Source organism: Lathyrus oleraceus, chromosome 6, assembly GCF_024323335.1.
Source record: "Lathyrus oleraceus cultivar Zhongwan6 chromosome 6, CAAS_Psat_ZW6_1.0, whole genome shotgun sequence".
NCBI classification, from domain to species: Eukaryota; Viridiplantae; Streptophyta; class Magnoliopsida; order Fabales; family Fabaceae; genus Lathyrus; species Lathyrus oleraceus.
Window position 1 is genome coordinate 139669906 of NC_066584.1, and position 10367 is coordinate 139680272.

The following is a 10367-nucleotide window of genomic DNA, read 5'->3' on the forward strand; positions in this document are numbered from 1 at the left end:
TGGCCAGTGGCAGACTCGTAAATAACTGGAACTTTAAGTGAAACTCTCCGTTTCACTTAAAGTAAAGTCGCGCCCTGATTGGCTCATGGCCAATGCAACAGTGCCTTCATGCACAAACACAAATCCGAACACGAGCAAAATGAGAAATCTGGGCAATGAATGAACTAGGGTTTGCTACAGTGCAACATTCATGAATCGAAGAACAAAAATCCCAGAAATGGGAATTGAGCATGGCAACCGAATCAGCAAACAGCATACAATCCAAATCTAACCATGGTTTTGATCAAATCGAGCTAAACAGTATGAAACAAGCACAAACATATTCACACATCAAATTTCAACTCAACATAACTTCTACAATACTTGACCATTTTCAATGATTCAAAGCTCAAAGTGTTCAGCGTGAAGAGATCTATACAAAGCATGGCATGATTTTGAGAAATGGGAGAGTCGAATTCTTACCAAATTTGGAGAACAGTTGTGATTCAATGGTTGTTTGGCTGTATGCGCTCGAAACAGATGCTCATGGTGGTTCCAAGTGATGAATGAGCAAAGAATTTTAGCTCAGACATGTTGGGTTTTGCTCAAGTTGAAATCTGCCATGGAAGAGCATTGATGTAGCAGTGGTAGATTCTTTGCTTACAGCTGGAAAATGATTCTCACGATAGCTTCCAAATGGTTGGTATAGGATGGCACAAACAAACCAAGCTCGAGTTCTTTTGGAGTTTTTTCAGAAAAAGTTCAAGATGAAGAATGAGGATTTTGAGAGGAAATGAATTTTGGTCTGTTTAGTGAAAGGTGTGCTAGGGTTTTTCAGACTCAAAATGAAGTATATATGTTCTGTTTAGTGTTTGTAATCATGGTTAATGGAAGTGTTAATCAGAATTTGCATAATTGAAGTGTTTTGGACAATTTTGCTAAAATCAACCAATTTGCATGGGGGTGCATGCACATGCACGAATTTGGGCCTCTAACAAATTCCAAATATCATTTCTGAGCACTTTCAATTGGTAGAAATAGTTGGAAATGTTTATTTTGAAAGTCCATTTTTCCACCTCACTTATTTTAATTCATGCTACTCAAAAAATGCCATTTTGATTGGTGAATTTTTGGTGAATTGTGATGAAAGATTTGGATAGAGCACATCAAATAGGACTTGTAGCAAAAAAACCTCACTCAATTTGGCCAAATGGTTTGGAAGATATGCCACTTTGAAGTTCAAAAATTCTTGAGAATGATTTGATCATAACTTGCCAACCATAAATGGGAATTGAGTGTTCTTGGACTTTTTGGAAATGGGAGAACAAGATCTTCAACTTTCATGTTGGGCAAAAATTCATTTGAAGCTTGTATGATGATGTAATTTTAAGGAGCAAGACTTTCCATTTTTGGCAAATTCCAATTACAGGTCAACTTTCTATTTTTGGAAATTTCTTGTCTGACTTCAAATTCTTCAATCTTGACCTTTGAAATGTTGAATGAGACTTGTATGGACATGAATGAACCTTTTCAAACCATCTCCCACCTTGAAATCCATAAAATCAAGCACAGTTGACCACAGTTGACCATAGTTGACTTTTTAGGGTTTCTGGTGGACTGAACACTGACTGATGACTTCTGAGCATCCGATCCTTGACCAAAACACTTCCAAAGGACCCCTAGGTCATGTGAACATGTTGGACCAACCCTAGGGCCTTGTCTCAATGGAAATTGCACTGGCTTGCTTGACTGACTGATCTCTTGACCAATTTGACCTAATTCTTCTAAATGGCTTGCACTTGGGCAAAGGGACAATGCAATGTCATGCAGTGGACTATGTTAATGCTATGACCTAATATGAGAATGTATGTACAAAAGGTAGGTGCAAATTTGAGGTGCTACAGGGGCCTCTAGACGAAAAGTCCAATTTGTCATTTCTCTTGGATCTGTGCGGTTCCTGTTGGGCATGATGATGCTCCGTACTGTCTTGTTTCTGACAACAGGATGATACTTCCCATCATCTCTTGCTTTGATTAGGTGTGAGGCACGGCAGTAGTCGATGTCGAGGAATTCTGCTTCCAAGGCTAGTAAGTTGGCTAGCCTATCTCCCAGGTTCAAGCCTAATTCTATGGAGGTGATAATTCCCCCACAACAAAACACCTGGCTGCCTCTCATGCAAGCAGCCTGGATGTTGCCTAGTAGGAAAGGAGTAACATTGAACGCAATTTGGGCAAACACACAGTGGAGAAGGAAAAGTTCCTTGGAGTTTACCTTGTGGTTGCTGACTCTTCCAAAAACTGTGTGCCCCAGGACTCGGTGAAAGTATCTAATGGTTGGGTTGTGGATATATGTTGCGTTAAGCGTATCCCAACTCGTTGCGTTCATGTTGGTGAGGTTGTGCCAGACTTGGAATGTTATCTCTGACCATCCTTCTGGGATGCAACAATGGATTCCTTCTCCATGTCAGAAACCAAGCATTCTCGCTATCAGGGTTTGATTAAGGGAATACTCGATGCCGAACATTCTAAATGTGGCTACACCTGTGAGATATTGGGTAGCGCTAGGTTGAGTGATGTATGAGTAGGAACTTAGAAATTCCAGGGTCAGCGCTTCGTAGGTTGGATGTGGTGTGGTACAGAGCTGCGTCAAGCTGGAGGCAGCGAGCATCCATTCCACACCCTCCAAAAGTCCTAACTCCCTTAGGTATTCATGATCCACATACCTCGTGGCTTGAACGGAGCGTTGGTAGAACTTGAGGTAGTTGCTTCTTTGGCGTTCTCCGGCTTCTCCATCACGGAATGTGACGGTTGATAGGTTGGGAGTGCCTCTTTCTTGACGGGACATTGATGAGTTGTATGAAGCTTTTGGTGTTGGTGGGTGAGGTGGAATATTTGTGAGTTACACGCTCGAAGAAAATTGTGAAGAATTTAATAGATGATGATCAGAATGTAAAAGAGTGATAATTGGTGAGGAAAAAGGGAGAAAGAGCGCCTGCATTCATAGGCGAGCTCTCTAGAATTCGTGATGGTCGTCACGCGCAACGGATGCGTAACGGTCGTCTGCAACGGTCATATGCTCGTAACAGTCACTTTCATGTGTGTGACGATCGTTCCAGATTCGTGACGGTCGTCACGTCTGTGAGACGGACGTCACCCTATAGTGACGGTCGTCACGCGCTGAATTTCAAAAATTTCCTCTAACACAGGTTGCAGCAGAATTTGATAGCAGCATAAATAATAGCTAAGCAATTTTAATTTAACAGCATAAATGCAGAAATAAATAAAAAGATGAAATAAGCGTAAATAAATAGCAATTGAATTAATGAATTGAAATTAAATGTAACATAGGAGAAAAATATAGTGATAACATAGCAAATGAAAGCAATAGAACAAAAGTAATGTAATAAATAAAAGTGCTCCCTCCCCACACAAAACAAAGCAGTGTCCTCATTGCTTAGTGCGAGTAGGAGAAATCAGTGGTCAGTAGTTTCAGCTACGTTTTTGTCCCAATGCAACGACAGCTTCGTTCAGATAATGAAACTGCTCAACGGCTATATCCATCAGGCCTAGGACATCAAAGCGTATGAGCTTTATCTCTTCTTTCACAATGGTGATGTCAGCTTGGAAAGTATTCAGACGGGTGATGAGCATGGCATGATTATCAGCACAAGATGGAAGAACCGGTTCAACAATGGTATAATGGTTAGGAGGTGTTTCAGGGTCAGATTCTTCCTTATGGATAGGGTCATTGATACACTCGTATTTGGGTGGTGTAGCGGGAGGTGAAGGTGGATCGATAGGGTGTTCCTCTAAGTCATAGAGCCAGTTATCTCGGTTGTGAACACTCGTTTTCTCATGGTTAGGCAAGGTGAATATTCAGACCACTTCGTTACTGATTAAATAATCAAAGGTATCTGTCCCAATGTTACCTATGATTATGCGGTTAAAGCAAAATTCGATATCCATTGGGCGGATGTTTCCAAAGGTACAAGCTCATAAAATGGGCGTACAAGTCCTATGGCGTCTGCTATCATGGTAACTAGGCCACCTATGATTATTGGGGTACGGTTATTCTTAGCAAGGTGGACAAATCTTTCCATCATGAATGTCACTATATTGACGTGTCGACCTTGATCGACACACAGCAGGATGAAGTGTTCATCGCGGGACACTAAGGTATTATTCTCTTCCTTACCAAATAAGGTGTGGGCTAGTATTTTATAAAAATATCGGATAGCAGGGTTATGGATCTTTTGTGAGTGCATCTCATTAGGGTTTAGGTTGGATTCTCCGGATATGCAACCCCAGAAGTCATCGAGATCAATGTCATCGATAAGGTCCTCCTGGCGGGTAGTAAAGACGAAAGGGCCACTAGGGAATCCTAGGAGGTCAGCAAGGTCTCGACGGGTGTAGGTGAAGTCCATGCTAAATAACCTAAAGGATATTAACCCTTTGTTTAGTCCGTAACTATGCTCAGGGATGTATGCAAGGGAACTCAGGAATTCTAAGGTTAGTTCACGGTACGTGACAAACCGTCTCTTAATGGTTGCGTTCTCCCACCCAAGCTGGTTAAACATATAAAGGATGCTATCTCGGATGCCTAATTTATCCATGGTCGGTCCATCATAATATATGGTCAATGCCATATTCTTCCGGGCTAGATAATCATACCGCCTGCGTTGAACTCTGCCTCTGAAAACTGTCTCTGGTTGTTGCATGATGAAAGTAATTAACTAACTAGTTAGTAAATTTTCCTGTTTGTCAGTATCCAATATGTCTAAGTTAGTTACTAGAAACAACAAGAGTGTCTGCAAAGAATCAAGAAGGGGGGAGCAAACAAAATAAAGAAGAAAATTAAAGAAGGAAAAAATTAGATTGTAAGAAAAATAACGAAAAGAAAAAAGGGTGGGTTGTCTCCCACTAAGCACTTTGTTTAATGTCGCAAGTTCGACAGTAGTGTCGTGTTGTACTAGGTTTGGTGTTGAGCGGGCAACTCTATGAGTCTGAGACTGTTTGAATAGTCTCTGTTTTCTATATTATGATAGTGTTTGAGGCGCTGCCCGTTTACTACAAAAGGGTCACTATTTCTACCTTTTATTTCTATGGCACCACTATTGAGAACTTTGGTGATCTCGAAAGGACCAGACCACCGAGATTTGAGCTTTCCTGGAAAAAGTTTAAGTCTTGAATTAAATAGCAGCACTACGTCGCCGACTTTAAACTCCTTCCTAGAAATGCGTTTGTCATGCCATCTTTTGGTTCGTTCTTTGTAGATCCTAGAATTCTCGTAAGCGTCCAATCTCAGTTCTTCTAATTCGTGGATGTCCAGAATCCATTTCTCTCCTGCGGAAGTGTAGTTGATGTTAAGGGTTTTAATCGCCCAATACGCTTTGTGTTCCAGTTCTACATGGAGGTGGCATGATTTACCATAAACTAGTTTGAAGGGTGTTGTTCCTATCGGGGTCTTGTAAGCCGTCTGGTAGGCCCACAAAGCTTTGTTTAGTTTGGATGACCAGTCCTTTCTGGATGTTCCTATGGTCTTCTCAAGAATTTGTTTTATTTCTCGATTCGAGACTTCGACTTGCCCGCTAGTTTGTGGATGATACGGTGTTGCTACGTGGTGTCGGACTCCGTACTTCAGAAGGAGTTTTCCAAATATATTCGATATGAAGTGGGAGCGACCGTCACTAACTACTAGTTTCGGCAACACCGAATCTGGGAAAGATAATGTTTTTGAATAGCTTGATTACTGTTCGTGTGTCATTTGTTGGAGAGGCTACATCCTCAATCCATTTTGAGACATAGTCCACAGCAAGGAGTATGTATTTATTGCCAAAAGAAGCTGGAAATGGTCCCATGAAGTCAATCCCCCATACGTCAAATACTTCGACTTCAAAGATTCCTGTTTGTGGCATTTCATCGCGTCTTGAGATGTTGCCAGTGCGTTGGCACCGGTCGCATTTTATAACCGTGTTATGGACGTCTTTCCATAGAGTAGGCCAAAATAAGCCGGATTGCAGGATCTTAGTGCAGGTCTTTGACGTACTTGCATGCCCTCCATAGGGGGCAGAATGGCAATTAGAGATTATATCTTCGATTTCATCCTCAGGAACACATCGACGGAAAATACCGTCGGTCCTTCTTTTGAAAAGAAGGGGTTCATCCGAGTAATACTATTTTAGGTCATGAAAGAACTTCTTATTTTGTTGATAAGATAGGTCCGGTGGAAGTACTCCAACGGCTAGGTAGTTGACAAAGTCAGCGTACCATGGCAGAGTTGCATTCGCGTGTACTTCTTCCACGGATTCTTCTATTTCTGTATCGTTTAATGTCAGTTCAGACATATCACTTTCCATTTGGGCTATGAGTCGTTCGTAAGGGAAATCGTCATTAATTGGGATTTGTTCAGGCTTGTTCCCTTCGATACGAGATAAGTGGTAGGCTACTACGTTCTCAGTACCTTTCTTATCTTTTATTTCTAAATCAAATTCTTGTAAGAGCAGGATCCATCTTAAAAGTCTTGGTTTGGCATCCTTCTTACTTAACAAATATCTAATAGCGGCGTAGTCGGTATAGATGATAATTTTCGCCCCCACCAGGTAGGAACGAAATTTGTCCAAAGCGAACACGACAGCTAGAAGTTCTTTTTCAGTGGTGGCGTAGTTCATTTGGGCAGGATCAAGTGTTCTACTCGCATAGTAAATAGCATGAAGCTTCTTATCCTTCCTTTGTCCTAGTATTGCGCCCACTGTGTAATCACTCGCATCACACATGATTTCAAATGGTAATCTCCAATCAGGTGGTTGCATTATGGGTGCGGTGATTAAAGATGTTTTCAGTTGGTTGAATGTTGTTAAGCATTTTTCATCAAATATGAAGTCAGCGTCTTTCATTAATAATCCTATAAGTGGCTTGGTTATTTTTGAGAAATCTTTAATAAAACATCAGTAGAAACCGGCGTGTCCTAGAAAGCTTCTTATCTCTCGAACAATTTTCGGAGGTTGAAGGTCCTCTATAATTTCGATTTTAGCTTTGTCCACTTCAATTCCTCTATCAGATACCACGTGACCTAATACAATTCCTTGTTGAACCATAATATGGCATTTCTCCCAGTTTAAAACGAGGTTTACTTTCACGCATCTTTCGAGTACCATTTCGAGGTTAGATAGACATCCTTCAAAACTCTGACCGCAAACAGAAAAATCGTCCATAAAGACTTTCGTGATGTCATCTATAAAATCTGCGAAGATTGCCATCATGCATCTTTGAAATGTTGTGGGAGCATTACATAGGCCAAATGGCATTCGTCGGTAGGCGAATGTACCATAAGGGCATGTGAAGGTAGTCTTTTCTTGGTCGTCAGGATGGATCGGGATTTGAAAGAATCCTGAATAACCGTCTAGATAGCATAAGTGAGAATGCTTATCAAGTCGTTCAAGCATTTGATCTATGAAAGGTAGAGGGATATGATCTTTACGAGTGGCTTTATTTAGTTTTTTATAGTCAATGTACATTCTACTTCCGGTCACAACTCTTTGTGCTATGGATTCACCCTTCTCGTTCTTAACAACTGTAACACCTCCTTTCTTGGGTACTACATGAACGGGGCTAACCCATTGACTATCTAAGGTCGGGTATATGATTCCAGCGTCTAGAAGTTTCTTTACTTCATCCTTGACTATGGTACTTAGGATTGGGTTGATCCTTCTCTGGTGCTCTCTAGAGGTTTTGCAGTCTTCCTCCAGCATAATATGATGCATACAGATCGAAGGACTTATTCCTTTTAGATCGGCGATGTTATATCCTAACGATGTTGGATATTTTCTTAGCACATCTAGTAATTTCTCGGTTTCCATCTGTCCTAAGTCAGCGTTGACTATTACTGGTCTTTTCAGTTCAGTGTCTAGGAATTCGTATCTTAGGTTCTTCAGTAGTGTTTTTAGTTCCAAGTCAAGTTTCTTTGGGCATGGCATGTGGTCGGGTGTAAGTGCTAAGCATTCGCTTAGACTTTCGTTTTGGTATGGTTCATGCCAATCATTGTCTTCAAGGATTGGAGGGATTTGGATTTTCATTATTTCAGAGTACGTGGTTTCTTCCATCTCCATTTCTCTCACGCATTCGTCTATGACATCAAGCAGATAGCAGGTGTCGTCTATAGCTGGCGCTTGTAAGAATTGGGTTAAGATGAATTCAACCTTTTCCTCTCCAACTTCGAATGTCAGCTTACCTCTCTTTACGTCTATGATGGCTCCGGCGGTAGCCAAGAATGGCCTTCCTAGAATGATAGGTGTACTGGCATCTTCTTTAATGTCCATGATTATGAAATCGGTAGGAATGTAAAATTGACCTACACGAACTGGGACATTCTCTAGTATACCGACAGGATATTTGATTGAGCGGTCAGCTAATTGAACAAACATCTTTGTCGATCTTAATTCTCCCATACTGAGCCTTCTACAAATGGTTAGGGGCATTACACTAATGATGGCTCCTAGATCGCATAGAGCTTTGTCTATGACGAATTTTCCAATGACACAGGGTATGGAGAAACTACCTGGGTCTTTTAGTTTGGGAGGCATGTTTTTCTGGATTATGGCGCTACACTCGGCAGTAAGTGTAACTGTTTCGTCATCCTTAATCTTTTTCTTATTGGATAGGATTTCCTTAAGAAATTTGGCATAGGAGGGCATTTGTGTGATGGCTTTTGTAAAGGGTATCGTAATGTTTAATTGCTTCAGAAGTTCAACAAATTTCCTAAATTGATTCGCAGTTTTAGAACTTTTGAGTCTTTAAGGATACGGAATAGGTGATTAATAAGGAGGTGGAGGCACATAAGGTTTCTCTTTCTCTTCGGCCTCCTGGGTATTATCTTCTGTTTCCTTTGGTTCATTCACCTGCTCAGTTGAGGTTTTATCTGGTTTTTGGTACATGGAAGGGTTTTGGAGTCTTGGAACTACGGGTCCGTCTACTTCTTTTCCACTCCTCAGTATAACGACATTTGCATGTCCCTTTGGATTAGGTTGCGGATGTCCAGGAAATGTTCCAGCTGGAGCGGCTGTAGACGCTTGATGTTGAGCCACTTGTGAAATCTGTGTTTCAAGCATTTTATTGTGGGTGGCTAAGGCGTCTACTTTATTCGCTAGTTATTTAAGTTGCTCACTAGTATGTATGTTTTGGTTCAAGAAGTCCTTGTTTGTTTGAGCTTGAGTAGCTATGAAGCTTTCCATCATCAACTCGAGATTTGACTTCCTAGGCATGTTAGGAGCATTATTAGTTGGCTTTTGATATCCAGGCGGAACAAATGGTGCTTGGCCAGGTGCATAAAGGGCATTGTTATTCTTATACGAGAAATTAGGATGGTTTTTCCAACCAGGGTTGTAAGTATTTGAATAAGGATTTACTTGTGTGTAGTTCACTTGATCTGTTGGGACTCCTGCTAATATTTGACATTCTTGTGTAGTGTGTCCAGGGTTTCCACATAGCTCATAGTTTGGAGTTACAGCAGCCACGGTGGCTACGGGTGGTATGGTCAAGTTATCTAATTTTTGGACAAGGGCATCTACCTTTGCATGAACATGGTCAAGGCTACTGATTTCGTACATTCCACCCTTAGTCTGGGACTTTTCCACTAGAGTTCGTTCACCTCCCCATTGGCAATGGTTTTGGGCCATGTTTTCAATGAGTTAATAGGCTTCGGTGTATGGCTTATCCATAAGTGCACCACCCGCGGCAGCGTCTATTGTAAGTCTTGTGTTATACAGAAGCCCATTATAAAACGTGTGAATGATCACCCAGTCTTCTAGACCATGATGTGGACATATTCTCATCATGTCCTTATATCTCTCCCACGCTTCGTAGACAGATTCCACATCTTTTTCCCTGAATCCATTGATTTGAGCTCTCAGCATAGCAGTTTTGCTCGGCGGAAAGTATCGGGATAAGAAGACGTTCTTCATTTCTTCCCATGTTGTAATGGAGTTGGAGTGCAAGGATTGCAACCAAGCCCAAGCTCTGTCTCTTAGTGAGAAGGGAAAAAGGCGCAGTCTTATCGCATCTTGAGATACACCATTCGCTTTTACAGTATTTGCCTACTGCATAAACTTGGCCAGGTGTTCATTAGGACCGTCTGTTGGATTTCCAGCAAATTGATGTTGTTGGACGGCTGATAAGAGTGAGGGTTTCAACTCGAAATCGTTTCGATTAATAGCGGGGGCAGCAATGTTGTTGTGAGGTTCTTGTTGAGATGGGGTAGCGTAGAATTTAAGAGGACGATTCTGTGGTTCTTCTTCAGCCATGTTTGGTTTTTCTTCTGATTTAGGAGGAAAGGAGATATCGGGAATACCGTATTTTTGTTGATATTCGTGTATTCGACATCCCACGTATAGGAAA

The 10367-nt window shown here is 41.4% G+C and overlaps 1 non-coding gene across 1 annotated transcript; it reads left to right on the forward strand.

Annotated features, from left to right (window-relative positions):
- Positions 1–9779: 9779 nt before the first annotated feature.
- On the forward strand, positions 9780–9886 carry LOC127099618 (small nucleolar RNA R71). Its single transcript, XR_007794101.1, has one exon. It is a non-coding gene; the product is annotated as a small nucleolar RNA R71 (small nucleolar RNA).
- The last annotated feature ends 481 nt before the right edge of the window (positions 9887–10367 follow it).